Below are 12,353 nucleotides of genomic sequence, written 5' to 3'. Positions count from 1 at the left end.
GAAATCTTCTGGAAGAAATGACTTCTAAATTGATGAAGCATTAGCTGGATGAAAAGCAAGAGTGTTGGTGTTGGAAGGCAGCATACAGAATGCATAAAGTTTTGGAGATGTAAGACATGGCAAGTTTGAAGAACAAAAATTTAGTATGGCTAAAGTTTAGAGTGTCAAGTGATGAATGAGAAGGTAGGCAGGGTCAAGGTTAGAGCCTTATTCAAAGGGCCCTATAAGCTGAATGTAAGGAGTTTTAACATTTTTCTTCTATGGGAAGTCATTGAGGAATATTAAGAAGGTAGTTACCATAATCAAGCTTACATTTAAGAATATTGTTCTGCATTGTGAAAATTGCATTGAAGAGGAACAAGACTGGATGTGGGGAAAAGCTAGAAGACCAATACAGTGTTTAGGTGGGGAAATGCTTATGGCCTGGACTGGACTAGTGGCAATTTATCTGGAAAGAAATGAATAAAATTTTTAAACATTCAGTAACTGGTATTAATATGATTTAGTAATTCACTTGATGCTAGCGGATAAAGAAAAGCAGCAAGAAAGAATGACTTCTCAGTTTCTATTTTGAGCAACTAGGTCAAAGGTGGCTTCATTCTCTGAGATAGGAAATTATCTAGAGAAGGAAAAACTTTGGTGGGGAAAGATCTTGAGTTTGTGCATATACTAACTTAAGATGCTTGTAAGACAAGTAGAGATATTCAATAAGTAATTAGATATACTAAATAGAATCTTGAGAGCTTTTCTGGTTCAAATTCATCAGCATATTATTTAGAATTATAGCCACGATATTAGAATAGATGTTGAGGAATGTATATAGAATGAGAAGAGAATAGGGCATAGAGAAGAATTCTGAGGAAGCCCAATATTTAAAGGATGAATAGGGGAAAGAAACCACTAACAAAGACCAAGAAAGGACACCAGAGAGGTAAGGATGATAGAGCAAAGAACAAAGTGACGTGAGAATTCAAAAGGGAAAAAACACATCCAGTTTTTGTAGTGTGCATTGCAGGAAGCTTTATTTAGAATAATCAATGGAAATTTACAAAGAGGTACAGTGGGAAGATGTTTGAACCAAATAAAAGCATGGAGAGCAGTTAACAGTTTGATTGAAATGTAGGGTCACAAGAAAGAACCAGAGAGAAAGCTGGTAAGACAATTTAATTCCATGTATAGCAAACCTTTGATTCTGGATAAGTTTTTGGTAGCATTGTCTATAGTTGAGAAAAACCATTGTGTTTGGTGCTAAGAGAAAGACAAGAATATAAAACATGCCTGGAATGGTTTATGCTATGGTTTGACTATTTATGTCTCTTCCAAAATGTATGTTGAAACTTAATCTCCAGTGCAACAATATTAAGAGGTGGGGCCTTTAGGAAATGATTAGGTCATGAGGGATCTGCCCTCATGAATGTATTATAAAAGTCCTTACAAGAGGGCTGGGGACAGCTAGCTAGGACTTTTTTGCCTTTCTATCCCTTCCACCATGTGAGGACACAATGTTCATTCCCTTCAGAGAATACAGTGTTCAAGGCACCCTTTTGGAAGCAGAGACCTCACCAGACACTGAACCTGACTGAACCTTAATCTTGGATTTCCCAGCCTCCAGGTTTGTGAGAAAATAGATTTCTATTTATAAATTGTTCAGTCTCAAGTATTTCAAGTATTTTGGCATAGCAGCAGGAATGGACTAAGAAATTGTTACTAAGAAGTGGAGTGTTCCTATAACAAAACCCATTATTGGGGGGGGTGCCAAGATGGCCGAACAGGAACAGCTCCAGCCTCCAGCTCCCAGCGTGAGTGACACAGAAGACAGGTGATTTCTGCATTTCCAGCTGAGGTACCGGGTTCATCTCACTGGGGCGTGTTGGTCAGTCGATGCAGGACAGTGGGTGCAGCCTAACGAGTGACAGCCGAAGCAGGGCGAGGCATCACCTCACCTGGGAAGCACAAGGGGGAATGGAATTCCTTTTCCTAGCCAAGGGAAACTGTGACACACAACACCTAGAAAATCGGATCACTCCCACCCTAATACTGTGCTTTACCAAGGGTCTTAGCAAAGGGCACACCAGGAGATTATATCCCGTGCCTGGCTTAGAGGGTCCCATGCCCACAAGCCTCCCTCATTGCTAGCACAGCAGTCTGAGATCTAACTGCAAGGCTAGATCTCAGTGAGGCTGGGGGAGGGGCGCCCACAATTGCTGAGGCTTAAGTAGGTAAACAAACCGGCTGGGAAGTTCGAACTTGTTGGAGTCCACTGAAGCTCAAGGAGGCCTGCCTGCCTCTGTAGACTCCACCTTTGGGGACAAGGCATAGCTTAAAAAAAAAAAAAAAGCAGCAGAAACCTCTGCAGATGTAAATGTCCCTGTCTGACAGCATTGAAGAGAGTAGTGATTCTCCCAGCACGGTGGTTGAGATCTGAGAACGGACAGACTGCCTGCTCAGGTGGGTCCCTGACCCCCGAGTAGCCTAACTGGGAGACCCTAACTGGGAGTAGCCTAACTAGAGTGGACCTCAAGCAAACTCCAACAGACCTGCAGATGAGGGTCCTGACTGTTAGGAGGAAAAATAACAAACAGAAAGGACATCCACACCAAAACCCCATCTGTACGTCACCATCATCAAAGATGAAGAGTAGATAAAACCACAAAGATGGGGAAAAAGCAGTGCGGAAAAGCTCAAAATTCAAAAAATCAGAGCACCTCTTCCCCTCCAAAGGAACACAGCTCCTCGCCAGCAATGGAACAAAGCTGGATGGAGAATGACGAGTTGAGAGAAGAAGGGTTCAGTCGATCAAACTTCTCAGAGCTAAAGGAGGAACTATGAACATGTGTCTGTTGTCTGCATAAATGTCTTGTTTTGAGAAGTGTCTGTTCATATCCTTTGCCCACTTTTTGATGGGGTTGTTTGTTTTTTCTCATAAATTTGTTTGAGTTCTTTGTAGGTTCTGGATATTAGCCCTTTGTCAGATGGGTAGATTGCAAAAATGTTCTCCCATTCTGTAGGTTGCCTGTTCACTCTGATGGCAGTTTCTTTTGCTGTGCAGAAGCTCTTTAGTTTAATTAGATCCCATTTGTCAATTTTGGCTTTTGTTGCCATTGCTTCCGGTGTTTGAGACATGAAGTCCTTGCCCATGCCTATGTCCTGAATGGTATTGCCTAGGTTTTCTTCTAGGGTTTTTATGGTTTTAGGTCTAACATTTAAGTCTCTAATCCATCTTGAATTAATTTTTGTATAAGGTGTAAGGAAGGGATCCAGTTTCAGCTTTCTACGTATGGCTAGCCAGTTTTCCCAGCACCATTTATTAAATAGGGAATCCTTTCCCCGTTTCTTGTTTTTGTCAGGTTTGTCAAAGATCAGATGGCTGTAGATGTGTGGTATTATTTCTGAGGGCTCTGTTCTTTTCCATTGTTCTATATCTCTGTTTTGGTGCCAGTACCTTGATGTTTTGGTTACTGCAGCCTTGTAGTGTAGTTTGAAGTCAGGTAGCGTGATGCCTCCAGCTTTGTTCTTTTAACTTAGGAGTGTCTTGGCAATGCGGCTCTTTTTTGGTTCCATATGAACTTGAAAGTAGTATTTTCCAATTCTGTGAAGAAAGTCATTAGTAGCTTGATGGGGATGGCATTGAATCTATAAATTACCTTGGGCAGTATGGCCATTTTCATGATATTGATTCTTCCTATCCATGAGCATGGAATGTTTTTCCATTTGTGTCCTCTTTTATTTCACTGAGCAGTGGTTTGTAGTTCTCCTTGAAGAGGTCCTTCACATCCCTTGTAAGTTGGATTCCTAGGTATTTTATTCTCTTTGAAGCAATTGTGAATGGGAGTTCACTCATGATTTGGCTCTCTGTTTGTCTGTTATTGATGTATAAGAATGCTAGTGATTTTTGCACATTGATTTTGTATCCTGAGACTTTGCTGAAGTTGCTTATCAGCTTAAGGAGATTTTGGGCTGAAACGATGGGGTTTTCTAAATATACAATCATGTCATCTGCAAACAGGGACAATATGACTTCCTCTTTTCCTAATTGAATACCCTTTATATCTTTCTCCTGGCTGATTGTCCTGGCCAGAACTTCCAACACTATGTTGAATAGGAGTGGTGAGAGAGGGCATCCCTGTCTTGTGCCAGTTTTCAAGGGGAATGCTTCCAGTTTTTGCCCATTCAGTATGTTATTGGCTGTGGGTTTGTCATAAATAGCTCTTATTATTTTGAGATATGTTCCATCAATACCAAATTATTGAGAGTTTTTATCATGAAGCACTATTGAATTTTGTCGAAGGCCTTTTCTGCATCTATTGAGATAATCATGTGGTTTTCGTCTTTGGTTCTGTTTATATGCTGGATTATGTTTATTGATTTGCGTATGTTGAACCAGCCTTGCGGCCCAGGGATGAGGCCCACTTAATCATGGTGGATAAGCTTTTTGATGTGCTGCTGGATTCGGTTTGCCAGTATTTTATTGAGGATTTTCACATCAATGTTCATCAGGGATATTGGTCTAAAATTCTCTTTTTTTTGTTGTGTCTCTGCCAAGCTTTGGTATCAGGATAATGTTGGCCTCATAAAATGAGTTAGAGTTGAGTTCAATTCCTGGATATCCTTGTTAACTTTCTGTCTCGTTGATCTGTCTAATGTTGACAGTGGGGTGTTAAAGTCTCCCATTATTATTGTGTGGGAGTCTGAGTCTCTTGTAAGTCTCTAAGCACTTGCTTTATGAATCTAGGTGCTCCTGTATTGGGTACATATATATTTAGGATAGTTAGCTCTTCCTGTTGAATTGATCCCTTTACCACTATGTAATGGCCTTCTTTGTCTTCTTTGATCTTTGTTGGTTTAAAGTGTGTTTTATTAGAGACTAGGATTGCAACCCCTGCCTTTTTTGTTTTCCGTTTGTTTGATAGATCTTCCTTCATCCCTTTATTTTGAGCTTATGTGTGTCTCTGCACGTGAGATAGGTTTCCTGGATACAGCAGATTGATGGGTCTCGACTCTTTATCCAATTTGCCAGCCTGTGTCTTTTAATTGGAGCATTTAGCCCATTTACACTTAAGGTTAATATTGTTATGTGTGAACTTGATCCTGTCATTATGATGTTAGCTGGTTATTTTGCTCATTAGTTGATGCAGTTTCTTCCTAGCATTGATGGTCTTTACATTTTGACATGTTTTTGCAGTGGCTGGTACTGATTATTCCTTTCCATGTTTAGTGCTTCCTTCAGGAGCTCTTGTAAGGCAGGCCTGGTGGTGACAAAATCTTTCAGCATTTGCTTATCTGTAAAGGATTTTATTTCTCCTTCACTTATGAAACTTAGTTTGGCCGGATATGAAATTTGGGTTGAAAGTTCTTTTCTTTAAGAATGTTGAATATTGGCCCCCACTCTCTTCTGGCTTGTAGAGTTTCTGCCGAGAGATCTGCTGTTAGTCTGATGGGCTTCCCTTTGTGGGTAACCCAAGCTTTCTGTCTGGCTGCCCTTAACATTTTTTCCTTCATTTCTACTTTGGTGAATCTGACAAGTATGTATCTTGGAGTTGCTCTTCTTGAGGAGTATCTTTGTGACGTTCTCTGTATTTTCTGAATTTCAATTTTGGCATGCCTTGCTAGGTTGGGGAAGTTCTCCTGGCTAATATCCTGAAGAGTGTTTTCCAACTTGGTTCCATTCTCCCCGTCACTTTCAGGTACACCAATCAGCCGTAGATTTGGTCTTTTCACATAGTCCCATATTTCTTGGAGGCTTTGTTCATTTCTTTTTACTCTTTTTTCTCTAAACTTCTCTTCTTGCTTCATTTCATTCATTTGATCTTCAGTCACTGATACCTTTTCTTCCAGTTGATCGAGTCGGTTACTGAAGCTTGTGCATTTGTCACGTAGTTCTCATGTCATGGTTTTCATCTCTATCAGTTCGTTTGTGGACTTCTCTGCATTGGTTATTCTAGTTAGCCATTTGTCAAATCTTTTTTCAAGGTTTTTAGTTTCTTTGCACTGGGTTTGAACTTCCTCCTTTAGCTTGGAGAAGTTTGATTGTCTGAAGTCTTCTTCTCTCAACTCATCAAAGTCATTCTCCATCCAGCTTTGTTCCATTGCTGGCAAGGAGCTGCATCCTTTGGAGGGGGAGAGGCACTCTAATTTTTAGAATATCCAGCTTTTTTGTACTGCTTTTTCCCCATCTTTGTGGTTTTATCTACCTTTGGTCTTTGATGATGGTGACATACAGATAGGGTTTTGGTGTGGATGTCCTTTCTGTTTGTTATTTTTCCTTCTAACAGTCAGGACCCTCAGCTGCAGGTCTGTTGGAGTTTCCTTGAGGTCCACTCCAGACCCTGTTTGCCTGGGTATCAGCAGCGGAAGCTGCAGAAGAGTGAATATTGCTAAACAGCAAATGTTGCTGTCTGGTCATTCCTCTGGAAGCTTCGTCTCAGAGGTGTACCCAGCAGTGTGAGCTCAGTGTGAGGTGTCAGTCTGCCCCTAGTGGGGGATGTCTCCCAGTTAGGCTACTCGGGGGTCAGGAACCCATGTGAGCGGACAATCTGTCCGTTCTCAGATCTCAAACTCCGTGCTGGGAAAATCACGACTCTCTTCAAAACTGTCAGATGGGGACATTTACATCGGCAGAGGTTTCTGCTGCCTTTTGTTTGACTATGCCCGGTCCCCAGAGGTGGAGTCTACAGAGGCAGGCAGGCCTCCTTGAGCTTCGGTGGACTCCACCCAGTTCGATCTTCCCAGCCAGTTTGTTTACCTACTTAAGCCTCTGCAATGGCGGGCACCCCTCCCCCAGCCTCGCTGCCACCTTGCAGTTAGATCTCAGACTGCTGTGCTAGCAATGAGGGTGGCTCCGTGGACGTGGGACACCTGGAGCCAGGCACAGGATATAATCTCCCCGTGTGCTGTTTGCTAAGACCCTTGGTAAAGCGCAGTTTTAGGGTGGGAGTGACCAGATTTTCCAGGTGTTGTATGTCACGGTTTCCCTTGGCTAGAAAAGGGAATTCCCTTCCCCCTTGCACTTCCCAAGTGTGGCGATGCCTTGCCCTTCTTCAGCTCACGCTGCGTGCGCTGCACCCACTGTCCTGCCCCAGTTGTCCAACACGCCCCAGTGAGATGAACCCTGTACCTCAGTTGGAAATGCAGAAATCACCCATCTTCTGTGTCGCTCATGCTGGGAACTGGAGGCTGGAGCTGTTCGTATTCTGCATCTTGGCGCGGATCAAGTCTGAATGCTTTTTTATAGAGTATTCTGTTGTGCATGTAGGTCTCAAATTCATTTGTTCAGAAAGATGTATACTGTGGTTGTTTTTAACATGTTAATCTTTTATCTAACCTCAAGAAGAGTTCTTTGTTTGAAAAGTAGCAATAGTTCCAAAGATTCCAAAGCAATACATACTCACAAACACAACTGTTGATGCATGTGTTTTACCTAACATTAATTGAATAAGTATGGTTAAATGCCTATTACATGTCAGCAATGCATAGCAGGTAAGAGAACAGACTATGTATTTAAACACACTGGAATTCAAAATCCCAGCTTTGCCACTCTCAATGGAGGTAAAAGAGCTGCAGTCTCATTTAGAATAATTTATACTGAATTCCATATACATTATGATTTTTGAAGGAAATTTCAGTTCTTATTTATCCAATTATTAATGCTATTGTCAAATTTAATTGGCATTCCTTCTATAGAGGAGAGAGGTGAGGAATTATTTAAAAGTATTTAGCTGGGATACAAAAGTAAACCATCCACATTTAGAAGAGTACAAATTGGCCATAAGGTTTTGCTAAATGGTCTGTGATATATAGTCACTAGAGGTCACTATTGCATAACATTTCTCCAAAAGCATAAACCCATAGTACTGTGTATGGACACACCAAGGAAAGACAAGTTGTTTATATTAAGTGATACATATGCACATACACGGCATTTAAGAAATGAAGTTCCCAAGCAGTATGTATTGCTATTCTTTTAGCCTATTTCTTAGTATGTCCCTCAGATAATAGAATCATAGACTTAAAACTGTTAAGACCCGACCAGGTGTGGTGGCTCACGCCTGTAATCCCAGTACTTTGGGAGGCCAAGGTGGACGGATCACAAGGTCAGGAGATCAAAACCATCCTGGCTAACATAGTGAAACCCGTCTCTACCAAAAATACAAAAAATTAACAGCACGCGTCTGTAGTCCCATCTGCTCGGGAGGCTGGGACAGGAGAATCAGGTGAACCCAGGAGGCGGAGGTTGTAGTGAGCTGAGATCGCGCCACCACACTCCAGCCTGGGCTACAGAGCAAGGCTCCATCTCCAAAAACAAAACAAAACAAAAACAAACAAACAAAAAAACTGTTAAAGCCCTTAGATCATCTAAGATCCTCACTCCCTACCTCACTTTATAGGTTTGGAATTGAGCAAAGGGATGAAATGAAAACAAATTTACTCAATATGATGTATCAGAGCCAGGTGCGGTGTCTCACGCCTGTATTCCCAGCACTTTGGAAGGCCGAGGCTGGCAGACCGTTCGAGATCAGTCTGGCTAACATGGTGAAACCCTGTCTCTTCCAAAAAATAAAAAATTTAGACGGACATGGTGACGCACGTCAGTAGTCCTAGCTATTCGGGAGGCTGAGGCAGAATCGCTTGAACCCGGGAGGCAGAGGTTGCCTTGAGCCGAGATCACACCACTGCACTCCATTCTGGGCGCTGAGCCTCTGTCAAAAAAAAAATGTAGCAAATGAAAAACAGAACTTAGATTGCCCAATTCTTTTTACAATACTACACTGTGTCCATTATTAATATATAATCAAACAGACGTTCTAATAAACCAAGGTGAAAATGGAACTTCTAAATCCATCAAATTTTTTCACTATTTTAAAAGCAAAGCCTAGCAACATAACAGCAGTACAGACTTCTAATAAAAGTTTTAAATACCATAGCTTTTGCTGTAAGTTGTACAAACACTTAATTCCCATAATAGCAAGATAGGTATATGTGTGTTTATGTATGTACTTACATCTACCTCATTCCAGAAAGGATTTTAAGATGCTTATTGAAATAAGTAGAGCATAAAAATTTTTTAAACTGAGCTGATCATTTATATGTAAGACACTGGAATATAAATCAGTAAGAAATCTTATTTTTGTTAGTACAAAAAGCATGCCATAATTTCTAATAAACGTATGCAGTAAACTCATATTTGGCTGTCTGTCCTCAAATTTGATTCTGCTTTCCCTAGGTGTGAATATGAAGAAAAACAGATAGTACTATGCCCATTAAAAGATGATGAGATTTGGGAGGCCAAGGTAGGAGGATCACTTGAGCCCAGAAGTTTGAGACCAGCCTGGGCAACATAGGGAGACTCCGTCCCTACAAAAAAATTAACCAGACATGACATGCCTATAGTCCCAGCTACTTGGGAGACTGAGGCAGGAGGATCACTTGAGCTGGGGAAGTGGAGGATGCAGTGAGCCATGATCACACCACCGCACTCCAGCCTGGGTGACAGACTGTGAATTTCTCTCTCCAGGAAAAAAAAAAGAAAAAAAAAAAGGTGACAAGAGATTGTAAATTACCCAAGATCATACAGCCAGTATATTTCTGATTTCAAGGCAGTTATGCATTTATAGTAATGCCAAGTTACTGTAGCATGGAATGCTTTTCCCTTTGTGTCTTATCTGATTTCTTTCAGCAGTGTTTCGTAATTCTCATTGTAGAGATCCCTCACCTCCCTGGTTAGCTGTATTCCTAGGTATTTTATTCTTTTTGTGGTTGTTGTATATGGAATCTTGTTCTTGATTTGACTCACAGCTTGTACTTGTTGGTGTATAGAAATGCTACTGATTTTTGTACATTGATTTTGTATCCGAAATTTTTCTGTAGTTGTTTGCTGTATCTAGGAGATTTTGGGCAGAGACTATGGGGTTTTCTAGGTTTAGAATCATATCATCTACAGACAGAGATTGTTTGACTCCCTCTCTTCCTACTTGGATACCTTTTCTTTCTTTCTCTTGCCTGATTGCTCTGGCTAGAACTTCCAATATTACATTGAATAGGAGTGTTGAAAGAGGGCATCCTCAGCTTGCTCTGGTTTTCAAGGGTAATACTTCCAGCTTTTGCCTGTTCAGTGTGATGTTGGCTATGGGTTTGTCATAAATGACATTATTTTAAGATATATTCCTTCAATGCCTATTTGTTGAAGGCTTTTATTTATTTTTATATTTATTTATTTATTTATTTATTTATTTATTTATTTATTTGAGACAGAGTTGGGCTCAGTCGCCCGGCTGGAGTGCAGTGGCACGATCTCAGCTCACTGCAAGCCCTGCCTCCCAGGTTCACGCCATTCTCCTGCCTCAGCCTCCAGAGTAGCTGGGACTACAGGCGCCCGCCACCACAACTGGCTAATTTTTTTTGTAGTTTTAGTAGAGACGGGGTTTCACCGTTTTGGCCAGGATGGTCTTGATTTCCTGACCTCGTGATCCGCCCGTCTCGGCCTCCCAAAGTGCTGGGATTACAGACGTGAGCCACCGTGCCTGGCCTGTTGAAGGCTTTTAACATGAAGTTATGCTGAATTTTATCAAAAGCCATTTCTGCATCTATTGAGATTATTATATGGTTTTGGGGTTTAGTTCTAATTATGTGATAAATCACAATTATTGGTACATATGTTGAACAACTTTGCATCCCATGGATGAAGTCTACTTGATCGTGATGGATTAGCTTTTTCATGTGCTGCTGGATTCCATTTGCTAGTATTTTGCTGAGGATTTTTGCATCAGTGTTCATCAAGGATATTGGCCTTTTTCTTTTTTATTGTGTCTCTGCTAGGTTTGGGTATCAGGATGATGCTATCCTCATAGAATGAGTTGGGGAGTTCTTCCTCTTCAATTTTTTGGAATATTTTCGGTAGTAATCGTACCAGCTTCTCTTTATATATCTGGCAGAATTTGGATGTGAATCAATCTGGTCCTGGGCTTTTTCTAGTTGGTAAGCTTTTATTACTGATTCAATTTCAGAATTCATTATTTGTCTGTTCAGGGTTGTAATTTATTCCTGGTTCAATCTTAGGAGGTTGTACGTTTCCAGAAATTTACCCATTTCTTGTAGGTGTTCTAATTTGTTTGCATAGAGGTATTCGTAATAGTCTCTGAGGATTTTTTTTGTATTTCTGTGGGGTAATGTCCTTTTGTCATTTCCAATTGTGTTTATTTGGATCTTCTCTCTTTTTTTGTTTGTTAGTCTAGCCGTGGTCTTATTTATTCTTTCAAATAATCTTATTTGTTCTTATTTATAATCTTATTTATTCTTTAAATAATCTTTTTATCTTTCAAAAAAACCAACTCCTCGATTCCTTGATCTTTTTGTATTGCTTGTCATGTCCCAATTTCATTCAGTTCAGGTGTAATTTTGGTTACTTCTTTTCTTCTGCTAACCTTGGGGTTGGTTTGCTCTTGTTTTTCTATTTCCCCTAGGCGTGAGGATAGGTTGTTAATTCGAGATCTTTCTAACTTTTCTATGGGGGCATTTAGTGCTATAGACTTTTCTCTTAGCATGCTTTAGCCCTGTCTCAGAGATTCTGTTATATTGTATCTTTGTTCTCGATAGTTTCAAAGCATTTCTTAATTTCTGACTTAATTTTATTGTTTACCCAAAAGTCATTCAGGAACAGGTTTTTTAATTTCCATGTAACTCTATGGTTTTGAGAGTTCTTTTTAGTATTGATTTCTATTGTTACTGAACTGTGGTCCAAGAGTGTGGTTCAGTTTTTTTTTTTTAATTTACTGAGAATTGTTTATGGCTGATCATGTGGCCAATTTGCAGCATGTGCCATGTGCAGATGAGAATAATGTATATTCTATTGTTTGGGGGTGGCAAGTTCTGTAAAAGTCTGTTAGGTTCATTGATCAAGTGTTGAGTACAAGTCCCAAATATCTTTGTCAGTTTTCTGCCTCAGTGGTCTGTCTGGTACTGTCAACAGGATGTTTAAACTTACCACTATTTGTATGTGGTTATCTAAGTTTCTTCATAGGTCTTTAAGAACTTATTTTATGAATGTCTTTGCTTCTGTGGTGGGTGCATGTATATGTTTAGGATAGTTAGGTCTTCTTGTTGAACTGAACCCTTTACCATTATGTAATGTCCTTCTTTGTCATCTTTTTTGATTATTGTTTGTGTAAAGTCTGTTTTGTCTTAAATCAGAATAATAGCCCCTGCTTTTTTCTGTTTTTTATTTGCTTGGTAGATTTTTCTCCATTCCTTTACTTTGAGCTTATAGTTGTCATTGCATGTGAGATGAGTCTTTTGAAAACAGTATATTGTTGGGTCTTGCTTCTTTATCCAACTTGCCATTCTGTGCCTTTTAATTGGGA

The 12,353-nt window shown here is 40.3% G+C and overlaps 1 protein-coding gene across 2 annotated transcripts in view; it reads left to right on the top strand.

Annotated features, from left to right (window-relative positions):
• Positions 1-12,353, top strand: part of SLC9B1 (solute carrier family 9 member B1) — a 122,119-nt gene that overhangs the window by 5,055 nt on the left and 104,711 nt on the right. Inside the window, exons 1-2 of one of the 2 annotated variants that reach the window (XM_065545283.2) lie at positions 1,519-1,612; positions 9,221-9,287. The exons of the other annotated variant lie outside the window; for it this stretch is intronic. The gene's annotated coding sequence lies outside the window, so the exon portion shown is untranslated. Of the gene's footprint in view, positions 1-1,518; positions 1,613-9,220; positions 9,288-12,353 lie in introns of those variants that run through there. 2 annotated transcript variants of the gene reach the window in all.

This window comes from Macaca fascicularis, chromosome 5 (assembly GCF_037993035.2).
Source record: "Macaca fascicularis isolate 582-1 chromosome 5, T2T-MFA8v1.1".
Taxonomy (NCBI): Eukaryota; Metazoa; Chordata; class Mammalia; order Primates; family Cercopithecidae; genus Macaca; species Macaca fascicularis.
Note: the sequence above shows the minus strand (reverse complement) of the source record. Positions and strands in the feature narration are given on the sequence as shown.